At 37.1% G+C, this 18,966-nt stretch overlaps 2 pseudogenes; both read right to left on the bottom strand.

Moving 5' to 3' along the window:
• Positions 1-10,924: 10,924 nt before the first annotated feature.
• Positions 10,925-11,527, bottom strand: LOC149232263 (cytochrome P450 71AU50 pseudogene; annotated as a pseudogene).
• A 172-nt stretch (positions 11,528-11,699) lies between these two features.
• Positions 11,700-12,652, bottom strand: LOC149232262 (cytochrome P450 750A1 pseudogene; annotated as a pseudogene).
• Positions 12,653-18,966: the final 6,314 nt, after the last annotated feature.

Genomic DNA, 18,966 nt, shown 5'->3' with positions numbered 1-18,966 from the left:
TGTGCTGGGCCAGGAGAACCGCGTGTAGTCCGGAAGCTCGGGAAGCATACAATGTGAACAGGAAGGGAGATGAGATTGACTGCGCAAATTAGGGAATATGAAATGGATCAAGTGATTCTGGATTTAGGATCGGATGCAAACGTACTGCCAAAGCAGACATGGGAGTGCATGAGTAGGCCCTCGTTGCAATGGTCCCCTATTCAATTGCGAATGGCGAACCAACAGAAGATCCTACCGATGGGAAGATTGCAGGGAATAATGGTAGACATCGAAGGTGTGAGCGCGCTTGTAGATTTCGAAGTGATAGAGATTATCGATGACAACAATCCCTATCCTGCGCTACTGGGAATAGATTAGGCCACTGATATTAACAGAATGATAAATCTGAAGAAGCGTAAAATGATTTTTGAGAAAAATTCACTGCGTGTAGTGGTACCTTTAGACCCTGTGAAAGGATCGTGCTACACAGAGCCAATGCACGACGATGATCTAGAATGTATCTACAAGATAAATGCTCAGGAACAGGATTGTTTGAACCCTACAGTGGATGGTAGGATTTCATGGGAGCACGAAAGCTCCTGCACATCGGATTCAGATGAGGAAATAGAACGATGGTAGAACCAGTTACGTGAGGTAACCACGCTCAATTGTAACATGATAGTTAGATCACTGCACTGCGTGAAAACAGAGGAAAGGGATCTACTTGTGTATGATGGTTTGACAGCGGTGGATGAATTCCTGAACAAATTTGAAAGAAAGGTGCCAGAACAACAACGTTTTGTCACTCTGAAATGGGCACTGCACGCTACGCCCGCTAGATGGTGGGGTATGCATCAAGGAAGTTTTGAGAATTGGCGCAACTGCAGAAGAATGATGGTTATACAGTTTGGAAAGCCTCAGCTATGGATGGAAGCCGGGTATGATGGACGAAATAGCCTGTGCACCCACCTCTCAAGATGGGTACAGGCATATGGTACGCAACCTACACGAACGCACACCATCCTCACAATAGGAAACAGGAACAATAAGCAGGAGCAAGCAAGACGAGGACACGATCAATGAAGTATGATAAGACCAAGCGTGCTGAGATTATACATGGGGAGGTCTCTGACAAAATGTGCAAAGTGCTGAACACGGTCCACCGTGTGAGACGCACTAACTGGGACCTGTGCGTACGAGTAGTTTTATGGGCTTATAGGACCATGTACAAAACCCTGACCATGAAAGCACTTCCAAAGCTGAAGTATGAGGCAGGGGTTGTGATCCCTATGGAGCATGTGAAGCCTAGTTCGAGCATAGCATCACCCGTAGATACGACACTCCGCCAAGCCCGGAATGAAGGAATCACATAGCCACGAGAAACAGAACACATAAGACTCGAGGAAGAAATCCAATAGGGAAACCTTAGACTTCGCGAACTTGAAAAAGATTGGGTATGGCTAAGGGAGAAAAGCACTTCGATGGGCACAGAGGTTAAGAAGATGGAAGACAAAATAAAGGAATCATTTCTCGATGAAAAACCGAGGGTGGTAAGGAAAGGTGCGTACGATCATACTGACAAGTTGGAGAACTATCGTCTTGAACTAGTTAGCATGTTGCCTTTTCTTGGACCGCATATCACCAAACGTAGTGACCAGGCTAGCACGTTCCAAGTAGTAAAGGGCGCGAGGCTGACCACAACTATGGAAGCTAGGGATTCTCCGCGAACCATGGCGGAGGACGGGATGGAGCCCCACATGGTTGGTGTGCCCACTTGACTAGTTGGCTGAAGCACAGTCTTCACACTCCGAGGAGCTAGACAAAGGTGTGAGACTATAAACATATGCAGTAGATGCTGGTACAGATGTAGGGAAACAATTCAGACACGGAGGTCTCAGAACAAAGGATGCAACAGATCCAGTAAGTAGCGGTGCAGTGCATTGCGGATATCAGCACAGTTCAAGGATATTTGGAGGACATTTGTGCCAAGATCGCCGCACCGACAGAGTGACTCGAGGGCGAGTCACGATGTTTGTGTTGGGGGCCTGTTGGGCATGGAATCCCCCCGAGGCATGTTTTGGGGCTCAAATCCAATGTTTTAACCGAACAATGTTGTAAAGCCCCGCGAATTGTGGCACGGAAGTATGTTAGAGTCATAGGGTTGTCCGCCCTAGTTTGTAATGTAATGTTGGCCTACCCATGGTCCACAGACCATGGGATTGTATAAATAGAGTGAGGCTCTAAGTGTAAAATGGAGAGCGAAGTATTATGTAGAGAAGTAGAAGCATAGAGCAAGTGTAAAGTGTGTCTTAGGTCATAGAGTAGGAGAAGGCTCTGCAGCTGAGTGCGCAGACCCCTACAACTGAGTGCGCAGGGCGGAGTCGAGTCTATAGCCAAGGAAAGAGAATAATAAAGAGAAGTTTTATCCAAATTATGTGTATCTATTCTTGAGTTATTACATGTTTGATATCAATTGCAAATATACTGTTTATTTACTGCATGCACTTGTATGAATGATTTATATTTTTAAGTATACTTTACACATGCAATTAAGTTAAGTTAATCAAATAACGGTGAAATACTAGTAAGGACTTGGGTAATAACAATGTTCAGCCCCCGAGTAGGGCTGCGTGAAGGCAGCATCACAGGCTGCGAGGTATGGGTAAGTGCACGTAGCGACGTGTGCGCAAGGTCGAACCGCGGACAACTTGAACTCATCAGACATCTCGAGGGTGCAGAAACCTAGTTCTAGCACCCTTCTATACTACTTCGGGTGAGACCTTAGTCCGTGCTCCGTAGACTGTTGCGAAAGGGCCAGTAGCGCTGGGATTTGTTTGGCTAAATCACCTCCAAACCTGGGTCAGGCCCCATCAAGCCAACACTTAACGAGACATCGACTAGGGCACAAGCGATGGGTTTATTTTGAATCCTCTTAAGGACATTTTGAGGGTAGATTTGTGAGAATGCTTGGCACATTTGGTTGGTTATACACTGGCAGTATGCAAGGGTCACATTTTTTTGGTGGGTTGCTATCAAAAATGCGACCACTTGTGTTTGTGTGTGGGAGTTGAAAAGATTACACTCTTATGGAATGAGATAGATAGAATGCAAGATATGATGTGCTAGGAATTTAATGGAAAATAGGTGCATATGAGCTTCCTTGGAAATAAGGGTTTTGGTTTGCTATCCTTAAGATCTATGCAACTGAACCTCTTAGTACTTTATAATGATTTGTCTAAGAAGTTAGGGTTGAGGGTACCAAGTTGTATTTTTCAGCGTGGTCAGAATTTTTGATGGATTTCTTGTCAAACCTCTTTTGAGCCTTGTATAAATGCTTCAGTTGGGTAGCTTTTATGCAGCCCAAACTCCAGGGCATACACTCGAACTGCATATGAGTTTTTGTTCTTTTCATGTATGTATGTGCCTGCAAGATTAAACTTCAAGATGAAGTTGAGATGAAGCACATTTGTTATAAGAACTTGTTTTCTTTGCTTTTAATTCCATTTTTCTTTGTTTGAGTTTTAAATTTGATTATGAGAATTGCTAGTTTTTATATGGTAGCAATTGTTTACAAGTTGCCATTTATTACTACATTCTGCAAATTATTTTTCTGCTCTATTTAAATTTATTAGTCAATTATTTGAGTGTGCATTATTTTGTTAATTTATCAATATAATTGGCTAAAATGCGATAGGAAAATTAAAAATAATTATTTTATGTTAAAAATGAAGATGTTCAAGCTGGAATGAATGCACCAATCTCTTCTAAGATATTTTCAGAGATGGAGGATATGTTTTATTGTCATTTAGTTAAGAATGATTTTCTCATATTTAAGATAGAGCAGCTAGAGGAAGTTTCAAATTGTTATTTTCTGTTATGAAACCAACTCACAAAAAGATAGAAAAGAAATATAAATTCCTTAGAATTCAGCCTCTTCGAGGGGGCAACCTCCTTTACATTACAAAAATGAACAATTCTTGGATAATACAAATGACAAGACCTCCTTTCTATATATAGGAGTCTAAGGGGTCATAATATAATCAGAGCCGACATAACAATAATAATATAAGGGCACGACAATAACAATAGGCGTTACACTAGTAGTATAGGGACCTAACATGCCCCTCTCCTTCAAAAAGTGTTGTCCTCAACGCTTGAGTAGTTCTAGATTCTTCTATATAAAGTTATCATCCATCCATGTGGAATCTTCAGTGGGAAAGTTCTTCCACTTGATAAGATACTCTGAAATTGATCAATTTCGTAGCTGTTGATTTCTCGATTTTATGACTGCTTTAGGTTCCAATATGATTTTTCCTTCCTTATCAAGTTCTAGAAATATTGTTTGAACTGGGTTCTTCTGCAACTTTTGAATGAGTTCCCACCATGCTTCGTTATTCTTCCATTCACCCCTTGCTTCGTTTATTGAATTTGGTTGGATAATTATACCAACCTCTAGCATTTCTGCAACCATACGTTCAATTTCACTCCTTTGGGCATATGGATATTTGTAAGGCTTGATTTTTGGAGGAACACTTCCTAGAATCAAATGAATAGCATGATCGTGATCACGAATAGGTGGGAGACATTTTGGAGTCTCAAATACCCTGGAATGATTGTCCAAGACTTTTTGGAGATCTGGAGAAATAGATGATTTCGATGTGGGAAACTCTAGCAAACATAATTGTGCAATTACACCTCTTTGTTCTTTCTTTAGAAGATTTGTCATTCCATTATAGCTAATTATCTTTCCTGGTTTCCCTGTGGTACCCCTTAATTCAACTTCCTTTCCTTTCGAAGAAAATTTCATGGAAAGTTCTTGAAAATTAAAACCTATTGTACCCAAGTATTGTAGCCATTAGACTCCTAGTACAACATCAACACCACCCATTGGATTGGAAAGCATTGGGCAATTCAATACATATTCTCCCATGGATAGCTTGATATTATGGCACTTTCTATAGCAATTTATGGTTCCTCCACTTGCAACCATCACTCGCCACTCTGGTGCTGGATACAAGAAGCAATTCAATTCCTTGCCTATCTTACAATGAATAAAATTATGGGTATTTCTCGAATCAATCAACACTATTACCTTTTTCTTATTGATATGTCCTTCTATCTTAATAGTTTGAGGAGTGGTAACACTGCCCAATGCATTACAAGATATGGTCGGATTCATTTCTTATTTATCTAGGGTTTGTTCCTGGTGTATATCCTCTTCTTTTGATGTTTCTTGTTCCTTTTCTTCCTTCTTTTCACAATCTATGTAAATTAATTTATTCTCAGCACACTTATGACCTTTAGTGTATTTTCTATCACAACTATAACAAATCCGTTTTTCTCTTTTCTCTTCCAATTGTTGTGGTGTCAACCTTTTAGGTTGTGGAAGGCTAGGGGCAACAACACTTCCTTAGTTGTGAGTGGTAGGCTTCCTTGTTTCCATAATTTTTCTTTCCATTTTTCTTGCCAACCTGATTGTCTTCTCTAATGAATTAGGTTCCCAAAGACAAACCTCATGTTGGATGTTATCCTTTAAAGTCCCTTTGAACATTTCAATCCTATGCTCCTCTGGAATATCTTTTACCCTTATGTTCAATTTTTGGAAGTCCTCAATGTGCTCCATCATTGAACCCTTTTGTTTGAGATTTATTAATTGGCTAAAGAAGGTGTTTATTTTTGTATCCTCATAATGCGATATCATTTATTCCATAAAAATTGCCCAAGTGACAATTTGTTTACGAGAGAAATCCATCGATACCATACAAACTGATTTGGTTCCAAATATAAAGTTGCAATATGTACCTTTTGTGTGTTTTGCACATTATGGAGATCGAAAAATTGCTCCATCTGTAGTATCCATGTTCTGGGATCCTTGCCATCAAACTTCCTCATATCGATCTTTGGAACATGGTGGGTCTTCAATCCAGCATTAGAGTCTATGAAATCATGATTAACATTTATTTTTTTCTCATCATGAGTTTCCTTTACTACCTTTTCTCCGTTTGTAAACATTTCTTGTAGCAACTTTGACAAATCTGTCTTCAAATTGTCCATTTTGCCTTCCATCTTAGCTTCCAAACCATCCATCTTAGCTTCCAAGAAATTCATCTTAGCTTCCATGTCTTTCTTTAAACCATCCATTTTATCTTCCACATCTTTCTTTAAACCATCCATCTTAGCTTCTGTTACCTTTTGTGAGAGTGAATTTTGTTTCACTTGGTCTCCTGATTTTGATATATCATATTGCATTTCTTCCTCTTTTTTCACTTTATAAGAGATTGATATTGAATCTGTTGTATCTCTGTAATTGCAGCTCTCCAGGATATGAAATTACTTCCTACGGTAGTCCTCTTTCCAATTCCACCAGTCTGATCAAAATTGGATTCTCCAAGGAAGAGTTAATCCCAATCTCCTAAGATGACCTGATTATATAATGTTTCAATAGAGTGAACTTGTACGACATGCCACGTGTCACTGTTTCAACCTTCGGATCTAAAAGAATATACATCGAAAACTACAGTTCGTCCTCTTTCTGCAACGTCTTACAAAATTTCAATCTGATGCTCAGAGAGAAGGTTATGATGATTTTCCCAAGGTCACCTGTTTAGAATGTAATTCGGGATTCTGCAAACATGCTAACTTCCTCAGATTATATCTCTGAAAATGTAGCGACACAAGCTTTGAAATTCGGACCTGAGTTTCAACATGATTTCTGCCCAAATGGGTTTTAATTTTAGATTCTAACCCTTCGTAGAAAAAAATTATAGCGAAAATTTCACGATGACCTATTTGAGATAAAAGTATGAAGCTTCCAAAAACCCTAACTTCCTCATATCATATCTCTGAAAATATAGCGAGACAAGATCTGGAATTGGGACCCGAGGTTCAAACCGATATCTTCTCAAATGGTTTTTTTTAGCTTCTGAAACTTTGTAGCGAAAATTCCATGATGACCTGTTTGGACCAGCAAAACCCTAGAATCCAAAGCTCTGATACCAAATGTTATGAAACCAGCTCACAAAAAGATAGAAAAGAGATATAAATGCCTTAGAATTCAGCCTCTTAGAGGGGGCAACCTCATTTACATTACACAAATGAACGATTCTTGGATAATACAAATGACAAGACCTTCTTTCTATATATAGGAGTGTAAGGGGTCATAATATAATCAGAGGCGACATAACAATAATAATATACTGGCACAACAATAACAATAGTGGGCTTCTATGGGGCACAATAATAACAATATGGAGACTACATGGGCATAATAATATAATAAGGGGCCTGCACTAATAACAATAGGGGTTACACTAGTACTATAGGGACCTAACACATTCATGTGAAATCTGTCACCTGTAGAGATTTTTCTATGTTGCATAATTCTTGCATGTTCACACTGTCATCTTAGTAAGGGAATTATTATTTATTGGTATGTTGATGATTGATTTTCACTATTAATATTGAATATTTTAATAAAATTTTAATGGGCTACCACTAAGCTTAGCATTTTATGGCAAGGAAAGGTCAACATGGTTATTACTTTTAATGCTTGTACATGTTCTCTCGAATTTTCATTGGTTGTGACCTGAATATATGAGATTAACCATGCTTGCAAAGATTGCTTCCAGCTATACTCTCTTAGGTATCTTAAGTTGTCTTCATTGTATGATTTTAACCCATAGGAAAGAGTAATTGGTTAGCTTCTGAAATTTTGTAGTTTAGTTGGTTATGGGTGAAACAATCTACAATTTCCCTCTGGATTATTATTTCATTTGAAGTTTTTGCATCAATTTTTTCGGCAGTTTGAATTTCACTTTTAAATTCTGTTCATTATTTGATAGCCTTTCAAGATGTTATACTTCTAATGGTACCTTTTCATGGAAAATGAATAATGTTTCAACGTCATGGATCTTATCTATCTCTCATTGTAAATGTAATTTAATCCTTTAACATAGACAACAAGTGGATGGGAGTTGATATCATTCCAATTGCCACTACGTCAGTAGTAATGATTCAATTGAAGAATTTTTATAACTATTATTTTTTCTTATGGAAAAAATCTCATATATTCTGCCACAAAACCACTGATTTTTAGCAATGGAAGAGGAGCCATTTCTGAACTACAGATGAGTTTTTTTTATTTTCATGTATGTGCCTACAAGCTTCAACTTCAAGATGAAGTTGGCACGAAGCACATCTGTTATAAGAAATTTTTTCTTTGCTTTTAATTCCATTTTTCTTTCTTTGAGTTTTAAATTTGATTATGAGAATTTCTAGTTTTGAAATGGTATCAATTGTTTACAAGTTGCCATTTGTTTCTACATTCTACAGATTATGTTTCTTCTCTATTTAAATTTATTAGTCAATTATTTGAGTGTGCATTATTTTGTTAATTTATCAATATAATTGGCTAAAATGTGATAGGCAAATTAAAAATAATTATTTTCTATTAAAAATGAAGATATTTCTCTTCCAGTATATTTTCAGAGATCAAGGTTTTGTTTTATGGTCATTTAGTTAAGAATGATTTTATCATAATTAACATAGAGCAGCTAGAGGGAGTTTCAAATTGTTACGTTCATGTGAAATCTATCACCTGTAGAGATTGGTCTATGTTTCATATTGCTTGCATGTTCACACTGTCATCTTAGTAAGGGAATTATTATTTCTTGGTATGTTGATGATTGGTTTTCACTATTTATATTGAAGATTTTAATAAAAATTTAATGGGCTACCACTAAGCTCTGCATTTTATGGCAAGGAAAGGTCAACATGGTTATTATTTTTAATGCTTGTACATGTTCTCTCGAATTGTCATTGGTTGTGACCTGAATATATGAGCTTTACCATTCTTGCAAAGATTGCCTCCAACTATACTCTCTTAGGTCTCTTAAGTTGTCTTCATTGTATTATTTTAACCCATAGGAAAGAGTAATTGGTTAGCTTCCTGGATTTTGTAGTTTAGTTGGTTATGGGTGAAATAATCTACACTTTTCCTATGGATTATTATTTCATTTGAAGTTTTTGAATCAATTTTTTTTTGGAGTTTCAATTTCACTTTTAAATTTTGTTCATTATTTGATAGCCTTTCAAGATGTTATACTTCTAATGGTACCCTTTCATGGAAAATGAATATTGTTTTAGAAGATCAGAGTCATGGATCTTATTTATCTCTCATTGTAAAGTAAATTTAATCCTTTAACATAGACAACACGTGGATGGGAGTTAATATCATTCCAATTGCCACTATTACAGTAACAATGATTCAATTGAAGAATTTTTATAAATAATATTTTTTCTCAGGGAAAAAAACATCATATATTCTGCCACAAAACCATTGATTTTTGACAATATGAGCCATCTCTAAAATATTGGATGTGGTTTTATATATTAGGAATACAAATATCTGAACTTACAAATCTGGGGCGGCTTCTGTGAGTTAGCAATGTCTAAGCTTTCAACTATCCCTTGCTATGAGTGAATTATGTATGCACATTTTAAGCTTATCTAAGACAAACAATCCAATCTGCATCCTTTCTTGAGGTTACTGCGGAATATTTGTTCTTTAAAACTACATCATACTTACAAATTGTGGTCCAGGTGTTAATAGTGAGCAGTAAAGTTATTTTAGTCAGAATGGGTAATGATAGGACAGACAACCTTGTATAAAAATTGCAATGTGATTCTTCTTAAAGGTGGCTTAATTGTATCACATTGATTTTGACATGACAACACCAGTAAAATGATATGTCATTGTAGCTAGTACACCTATGTTTGGTCCATTAATCACTGTATGAGATTGAAGGAATTTGGTGTCATTCTCGATCAGAACTATTGCTTGATTAGCAACAACATGAACCTTGTGTTGTACAACATTCGTATTGATTGTGAAGAATTTAAGGAGCAGTAATGTTGTTTTTGTTGAGCCTAGAAAGGATTATCAAATAGATTGTTTATTGGTCCTTGTGGTATACATTCTTTGGATCTTGTTTTCTCCCTTAATTGTAAGTGCATAAAAATATTAGATTCACACGGTACCATTAATCATGTGAGCCATTAATAATTAAGTGCAAAGCATGGATATTCAGGCAGGTATTCTAGCTGAAAAGTTTAATAGAAGTAGGAAGTCCAATTGGCCAATTTGCTTTGTCAACTGTGGAGCTTTCAAAATCACATGAAGCTTCTATCAAATGGCTAAAGGAAGCAATATTAATTCAATAATTAATAAAAAATATAGTCTTAGGTGCCCTAAATCAACTTCAATTTATATAGCTTTAGAATTTCATTTCTGCTACATCTTTGCATCTTATTTGGATTTGCTCATTCCTATATCAATTGTTCTTCAATTTATGCCTTACGACCTTTCTTTACAACATCTGGTACAAAATCTAATTAACATTATTAATATAGAGAAAAAAATATATTATCATCTTTATGGTAATATTTAGAATTAAATATTTAAATATTCTTTAATACATGTATTTTAATTATAACATTTAGAATAAATTTAAATTAATAACCATATTTTAAATAAAGTTTACAAGAAATTGAGTTTATACTAGTTATTATCAATCAAACTTTTAATTAACAAAATTAATAAACTATTCTATTGTTCAGATATATTACATATCTGAGTAACCTTATCGTAATAGTAAAACAAATACCATCCCTTCCACTTTATTGAGAGGCTTATGAGAGCACGTACACGTACATATTTATATCCTATGCATCCTATAGTCACCACCATGGATACATGACTCATAACGTGATTCTCAACCCTAAACAAACACCTTTAAAAAAGCTATGACATTTCTGAACCCTAAACAAACAACTTAAAACTAAACAAACACGTTAAAACGATGAGGGAAGGGGTGAAGCCACTACTGGCAAACGGTTTCTGCACCAAAAGCCTTCTCTGTCCACAGATTCCACTAGAATCGAAATCCTACTTCAGGTGCGCAACGCATTCAAGGCGTGGGGTTGGAATAGCACAGAGTTCATCAGCCTTGGGCAATGTGAATCCATTATGCTTTTCAGTCATCTCCATTTCTTGATTTTTCCCGTTCATGTCATCAAAGGGAAGCCTCCAGTTGAAGCAGTGAAGGAGTTGCGCCACCCCAAGCTCTAGAGCAAGCATTCCCAACTGCTCTCCCGGGCATCTTCTCCTGCCTGTTCCGAAGGCAAGCCACCCGAGGTTTTGATGTCCATTTGCATCTACCTCCGAGCCAACTCTTTCCATGAATCTTTCTGGCTTGAAAGTTTCGGTGTCCTCCCATGACTTTGGGTCCCTCCCAATCGCCCAAAGATTGACGAGAACGCAGGTATTCTGGGGGATTTGATAGCCCAATATATTGCAAGACTCAGCAGATAAGCGGCGGTACAAGAAAGGCCCGCCTGGGTGGAGTCAAAGCGTTTCTTTCACCATAGCTTGTAAATAAACGAGCTGAGGAAGATCAGATTCGCATACCATGCGACCCAATCCTACAACGCGTCCCAGCTCGTCCTGAAGCTTTTTCATCACTGGAGGGTTTCTCAGCACTTCCGCCATTGCCCATTCTATCATTGTAGGCGTCGTCTCCAAGCCGCCAAGCAATATGTCCTGCCAACATCAACATCAACATCAACATCATAATCACACAATTAAATTTGGGTTAATTTTAACGTACAAAGAGGATTCCTGAATCTAATTTTGATATAATATTCATCAATTTGGGTTAATTTTAACTTACAAAGAGGATTCCTTTTACACCATCTCGTGAAATTTGGAGCTCTCTATCTTTATCCGCAGAGGCTGCAAGTAAGGCATCCACAAGATCATGCGTCATGTTGCTCCGATTTTGGGCAGCATGTTCCTCTATTACTCTCTCTAGCAACTGGTCTTGTGTTGTACGTAGCTTCTTCATCCGACGGTTGAGACCTTGCAAATCCATCCAGTTCAAGTAAGGTATGTATTCTCCAATATTAAAGGAGCCGAGTAACAGTAAAATTTCTTTGATCATTGAACTGAATGCTCCTGAATCCCGGTCCGAATACTTTTTACCGAAGGTCATCCTCAAGACTATAGCTGTCACAAGGGACGACGCAAGTTGCTTGATGTTGACAGGACGAGAGTCCTTGTGGGCATCTGAATTAACAATAGAACGAATCATAGCGGAGACTTCATCTTCTCTAATAAAACGAGAGTAATCTAAGCGCCTGGAGTTGAGCATCTCCATAGCGGATAGCTTACGCATTTGCGTCCAGTAAACCTTATACGGAGAAAAGATGATGTCCGTAAAATTAAAAGACAAATGTTTAGAAGTGGCCGACGAACATTTGTATGCGAAAAGCTCATCGTGGGTCTTTAGAACCTCCCTGGCCATTTCTGGAGATGAGACGACTAAGATGAGGGCGGAGCCGAAGCGGAGAGACATGAGAGGTCCGTATTTTATAGAGAGAGCAGTCAGCGCTCGGTGGGGAAGCTTTCCTAGCATGTGAAGGTTGCCGATAATGGGCAACGGGAAAGGCCCCGGAGGTAGCCTCCCCTTTCTTCCGCTGGAGAAGAAGCTCCATACCGCTGCCAATACAACAAAAAGAAGAGCAGTGGCGAATTTAGCGTAAACCTCTCCACTCTCTGAAACTGACCGCTGCAGGAATCCCAACTCCGTCGTCATTCTTTTTCTGGACTACGCATCGGAAATGCAATTGGTGATACCAAATACAAACCGATGCGGGTTTCTTATAGCTGCGTCCAGCATTAAAAAATGCTATATTTCCACATCACTTGTTATTTAACCTTTATACGTGGCAACCACTTTTGATCTGTTTACATCTGGAGGTTTTATTTTGCAATATTACACATTTGCATATACAAAACTGTGAATAGAAAATAAATCAATAAATAAATAAAAGCAGGAAAATTAAGAAAAATAAAACGTGTCTCCGTGGACAGGTATTTATAACCCACTTTGATTGAAAAGTTATAAAATTTTGATTATCGGGAGCCGTAAAAAAATTAAAATAAGCTGGAAAGAAAAACCAACCAAACAAAATAAAAACGTTTCCCTTGATTAAAAGTTAAAAAAAATATTAATATGAATGTGTGTTCGTAAATAAGTCGGATTGAAAAATCATAAAAAAATTATTATTATGAATATGATATAAGTAAAATAAGCACCCTAGCTTTTAAAGGGTAGAAAACAAAAACGTGTCTGTTAAGCTCTATTAAGTTCTTTATCAACTGCTGCCTACAATTGTGGAAGCCAACTGCAGCCTTTTCTTAATTTCTGGAAACCAACTGCAGTAATTTCCTTAAATTAAGGAAATCAACTGCAGTTAATTAATTTTCTTGTTGGGAGCTTCTGAAGTGGTCCATTACTCCATTTGGAGTTCTCTACCTTGATCTGTGGAACACCTGACACATAGCCATCAGAAGCTTCATGGAAGCTTGGCTATAAATTTATCTGTTTGGTCCCAAGCTTGCATCTCAATCTCCTTCAGTTTTACACCATCAAGTTGAGAGAGCAGAGCTTGGAAGTGCCTTCAGATTTTCTATATTCTTTTCTTTCTGCTTGTGTGAAGATTGTGTTACGTTATTTTTTACCGCTGCTGCTTTCAGCTGTCTTGATCAGTCGCTTGGTTTTAAGAGCGAAGAGTGAAGCCCTCAGTTCTTTTCTTTCTGCTTGTGTGAAGATTGTGTTACGTTATTTTTTACCGCTGCTGCTTTCAGCTGTCTTGATCAGTCGCTTCGTTTTAAGAGCGAAGAGTGAAGCCCTCAGTTTGTTTCTTTGCCGTGATGGAAGAAACTTATTAGACGCATCACTAATCTTCAGTGTTTGGTTATATGCGTGAAGTGTAAGAATTTTAAATTGTTGACGAGGAGCTCGCAGCAGGAGTTCAAATCACAAAGGTGCAAAATCCAGTGAATAAATCATTACTTTTGGTGCTACGCAAGTGAATACCATGCCTTTAAAGCAATTGGAACAGTTGCTTTGACAACATATTTTGTATACGTTTTGAAAGAGAGAAACTTTGTGCAAGGGTTAATTGAACCGCTGAAGGCATTTCGCTCTTGCAAAAGCTCTTGGCTCCAGCATTCTGAGATTTCTTAGATCTTCTTCAAATTGCTGGTTTGATTGAGAACGAACAACGGTGCAAATTCATCTGGCTGGTGGAGGTTCACATAATCCAGAATTATTATCATCAATGGCTAGAGGTAATTCGTTTTTACTAGGCATAAAAGTTCATTCCAGTTTTTATAATTAATAAGGTTTTTATGATTTCCTTAAGTTCTGTTTCCGCATATAGAATCACTGTTGAAATTTTAATTTATGATTTGGTATCGGAGCGGCTATTTATCTCTGCCTTGGTGCGTAGCCCTCGATAGTAAGTTTGGGATAGGTTATGGTTATAACCATATACTTATATATATCCATCACGTAATTTGAACCTTTACCACATATGTTGCCATGGGATAAGGTTTATGGGCCCCTTTCTTTTTGGTTTATGTGCGGTGTGGGTTGGCACCATATATGGTGTATACATATATATACCCTTTAACCATATTCGTTTTTTATGGGATATATATATATATATATATATATATATATATATATATATATAATAAAATAACTTTTTTTAATTAGTGCATATTTTAATTATATGGTTTTCATTAAAAAGGAATTTAAGGTTTATTTATTTTATAAAGAAATTCTTGCTGCCATTTGAAGTAATACTAATATTTATCGCAGTTCTACTCATATAGTTTTCTTGTATGAAGTTTATTTAAAATGTCATTTTAACATATTCATTTTACTGAACATTTTTTACTCTGGTTAAAGAAATGTTTATAATTTTGTAAGAAATTTTTTTTTAAGAGTTTGATTAGTGCTGTAATTGTTTCTGCCTTCCATATATATATATTTTTGTTTATGCAATTTATAATGGATAATGTCTAGTGATCCATATAATTTTAATTAATTAAAGAATAGCCACAACATCTTTAATTAAATAAAATTATATATTATGATTGATTAGATCACATAAAGATTATTTAGACATTAAATTGTAATTAATTAGACTAAATATAATAAATTTTATCCCACGGGAATTTTTATTATATTTATGTAATTAATTAGGATAAAATTTCATAACCTACCCACATGAGTTATGAATTAATAAGTTTTATCATAAAGTTCATAATTATGAATAATTGAATCTGTTTGAATTGAAAATTTAGTCCACAGGCAATTTTTATGTCACTAGGTTCAATTTTGAGCATGATTTACATTGGTAAAACATGAAATTTTATCTAAGCCTCAATTTTAACATAAGCATGTAATTTTTAATTTTGATGCAGTGGTACAACCTGCAAATTTCTCTGAAATTCATTGTGACATTCCCAAACTTAAGGGAGATAACTATAAGATTTGGAAGGAGAGGATTCTCCTTCATTTGGGGTGGATGGACATAGATTATGCTATTAGGAAAGATGAACCACCGGCACTCACTAATACCAGCACTGCAGCGGACATCACGCTTTATGAACGATGGGCGCGATCCAATCGTCTAAGCATGATGTTCATTAAGACTAAAATTTCAGCTGGTATTCGTGGTTCCGTTGATCAGCATGAAAAAGTCCGAGACTTGTTGAAGGCCATTGATGATCAATTCGTCACTTCAGACAAGGTACTAGCAAGCACCCTCATCATGAAGTTCACATCCCTAAGGCTCACCAGTGTGAAAGGTGTGCGCGAGCACATCATGCAGATGAGGGACACTGTGGCTCAATTAAAGAAACTCGAGGTTGATATAGTGGAGTCCTTCCTAATGCACTACATCCTGAACACCCTTCTGCACCAATATGGACCTTTCAAAATCTCATATAACACACATAAGGATAAATGGTCAATTAATGAACTCATGACCATGTGTGTTCAAGAGGAAGAAAGACTGGTGATGGAACTGGGAGAGAGTGCAATGCTGGCAACGCGTGGAAAGGGAAAATCTCAAGCCAATCGGAAAGGGAAAGGTAAAGTACCTCCCCAAGCCGATATGAAGAAGGATTCCAAGTGTTTCTTCTATAAAAAGAAGGGACACATGAAGAAGGAATGCGCCAAATTTAAGAAATGGCTTGCGGACAAAGGTAATTTAATCTCATTTGTTTGTTATGAATCTAATATGGTTAACGTTAATATTAACACATGGTGGATTGATTCTGGATCAACAATTCACATTTCGAATTCCTTGCAGGGTTTGCAAAACCTAAGGAAGCCAGTGGGAAGTGAGCAAAGCATCTTATCAGGAAACAAGATGGGCTCGCATGTGGAAGCTATAGGAACATGTTATTTAACTTTAAGTAGTGGCTTTGTTTTAGAATTAGAAAAGACCTTTTATGTTCCAAGTTTTTCTAGAAACTTGATTTCAGTTTCAAGGCTTGTACCTTTTGGATATTCCTTAAACTTTTCAGAAAAAAATTTCAGTCTATTCTATAAATCTGATTATGTTGGGAATGGTATTTTGTCTAATGGTCTTTACTGCATTAATTTACAAAACAATGTCACTTATGATTCAATGCATGTTCACATTGGCACTAAAAGATGTGTTATTAATGAAGATTCCTCTAAATTATGGCACCGGAGACTAGGTCATATCTCCATAGAAAGAATTAAAAGATTGGTAAATGAAGGGGTACTTAATACTCTGGATTTTATTGATTTTGAGACTTGTGTGGACTGCATAAAGGGAAAGCAGACCAACAAGTCAAAGAAAGGTGCCAATAGGAGTTCGGACATATTAGAAATCATACATACTGATATATGTAGTCCAGACATGGACTCACATGGTCAGAGATACTTCATCTCCTTTATAGATGATTACTCACGATATATGTATCTCTACATGCTTCATAAAAAGAGTGAAGCATTAGATGCCTTTAAGATCTTTAAGGCTAAAGTAGAGAAACAATGCGACAAGCAAATTAAGATCGTGAGATCAGATAGAGGTGGAGAATATTATGGTAGATACACAGAAGATCGACAAGCACCTGGGCCATTTGCTAAATTTCTTCAAGAGCATGGGATTGTTGCCCAATACACCATGCCTGGTTCACCCGACCAGAATGGTGTAGCAAAAAGAAGAAATCGAACATTATTGGACATGGTGCGGAGTATGCTTCGCAGCTCCAATCTTCCTAAATCCTTGTGAACTGAAGCACTTAAGACGGCAGTGTATATATTAAACCGAGTTCCAACCAAGGTGGTTCCTAAAATGCCATTTGAATTATGGAAAGGTTGGAAACCGAGTTTGCGACATATGCGCGTTTGGGGATGCCCGTCTGAAGTGAGAATTTATAATCCACAAGAGAAGAAGCTGGACCCAAGGGCCATTAGTGGGTATTTCATTGGATATGCTGAAAGGTCTAAAGGTTACAGATTTTATTGTCCATCTCACAGCACTAGGATTGTGGAATCAAGAAATGCAAAGTTTCTTGAAAATGACTTGATCAGTGGGAGCGATCAAATCAGAAACATAGTTTCTGAGAAGGATCATTCAAAATTTCAACCTTCCACTTCAAGTGATAGATTGGTTATTGTTCATAGCACCCCTCAAGTACAAACTGGTGTTGAACAACCAATTGTTGAAGTTCCACAAGCTGCTGACGATATTCCATTAGATCAAGGAGTTCAAGAGTTGCCAAGAACTTTTGAACAACAAGTTGAACCACATACTTCTCAGGAAGATGATGGTACAACATTAAGAATATCTACTAGACCAAAGAGATCAGTAATTCCTAATGATTATGTTGTGTATCTACAAGAATCTGACTACAACATTGGAGCCGAAAATGATCCCGAGCCATTTTCACAAGACATGAGTTGCAAAGAATCAGAACCATGGTACAATGCAATGAAGGAAGAGATGAATTCCATAAAGAGTAACGAAGTCTGGGATCTTGTTGAGTTGCCTAATGGTGCAAAAGCCATTGGATGTAAATGGGTCTTTAAGACAAATAAAGACTCATTGGGCAACATTGAGAGATACAAGGCAAGACTTGTTGCTAAGGGATTCACTCAGAAAGAAGGAATCGACTACACAGAGACTTTTTCTCCTGTATCTAAGAAAGATTCCTTGCGCGTTATTATGGCATTAGTAGCCCATTTTGACTTGGAGTTGCAACAAATGGATGTGAAAACAACTTTTCTTAATGGAGATCTAGAGGAGGAGGTTTACATGAAACAACCTAAAGGATTCCCCTCTAGTGATGGTGAGCAATTGGTTTGCAAGCTCAAGAAGTCATTATATGGTTTAAAACAAGCATCCCGCCAATGGTATTTGAAATTCCATAATCTAATTTCTTCTTTTGGTTTTGTGGAAAACATTATGGATCAATGTATATACCTGAAAGTTAGTGGGAATAAAATTTGTTTTCTTGTTTTATATGTGGATGACATTTTTCTAGCAACCAATGATAAGGGTTTGCTACATGAGGTGAAACAATTCCTCTCTAAAAATTTTGATATGAAGGATATGGGTGAGGCATCTTATGTCATTGGCATTAAGATCCATAGAGACAGATTTCGAGGCATCTTGGGTCTATCACAGGAAACCTATATTAATAAAATTTTAGAGAGATTTCGGATGAAGGATTGTTCACCAAGTGTAGCTCCCATTGTGAAGGGTGATAGGTTCAATTTGAACCAATGCCGGAAGAACGACTATGAAAGGGAACAAATGAAGAACAGTCCATATGCTTCCACTGTCGGAAGCCTAATGTATGCTCAAGTCTGCACAAGACCTGACATTGCATTTGTTGTGGGAATGTTGGGACGATATCAGAGTGATCCAGGTTTAGACCACTGGAGAGCTGCAAAGAAAGTAATGAGGTACCTTCAAGGAACCAAAGGCTACATGCTTATGTATAGATGGACGGACAACTTGGAAGTAATTGGCTACTCAGATTCTGACTTTGCTGGATGTGTTGATTCACGCAAATCAACATCAGGTTAC

The sequence above is a fragment of the Pinus tabuliformis genome, chromosome J (genome assembly GCF_031772625.1).
Source record: "Pinus tabuliformis cultivar Carrire ecotype Pingquan chromosome J, CPIR1, whole genome shotgun sequence".
NCBI classification, from domain to species: domain Eukaryota; kingdom Viridiplantae; phylum Streptophyta; class Pinopsida; order Pinales; family Pinaceae; genus Pinus; species Pinus tabuliformis.
This window is presented reverse-complemented; position numbering and strand designations above follow the sequence as displayed.